We start from the raw sequence: 463 nt of genomic DNA on the forward strand, positions 1-463 counted from the left end.
AGAGAAATTATCTCGTGACAACGTGCTGTACCATAAGATAAATATGCTGACAATCTTTACTGTTAGTACTCATAATGTCATTGCTATTGCTATTATCATTATCATTAAAGCGGTATTATCATTAAGGTATGATCATTACTATTACGAATCACTGTGCCTATCTGCTATTACCATGTGATAAACATGTAAAATGACCAGCAAACGCTATCATTTCCTTTCCGTTCATCCTCATAACATGGAGGTTTATGCTCAGTTGTTAAATGCTAAATAGTCATTCATATTAAGTTCATATCAAGAAACCTACATCCTACAGTAAAACAAGGCAAGGGAATACATGCTTTTAGAATTACATTTTATTGCGAAAACAGAACATGGTTTATTGTGACATCACAGACATGAAGTACAGCCATGATCGCAACTTTATATAAGGGATCTCTTAGGAAACGCTCGCTGTGTCGGGGCA

Source organism: Penaeus monodon, chromosome 28 (assembly GCF_015228065.2).
Source record: "Penaeus monodon isolate SGIC_2016 chromosome 28, NSTDA_Pmon_1, whole genome shotgun sequence".
NCBI lineage: Eukaryota > Metazoa > Arthropoda > Malacostraca > Decapoda > Penaeidae > Penaeus > Penaeus monodon.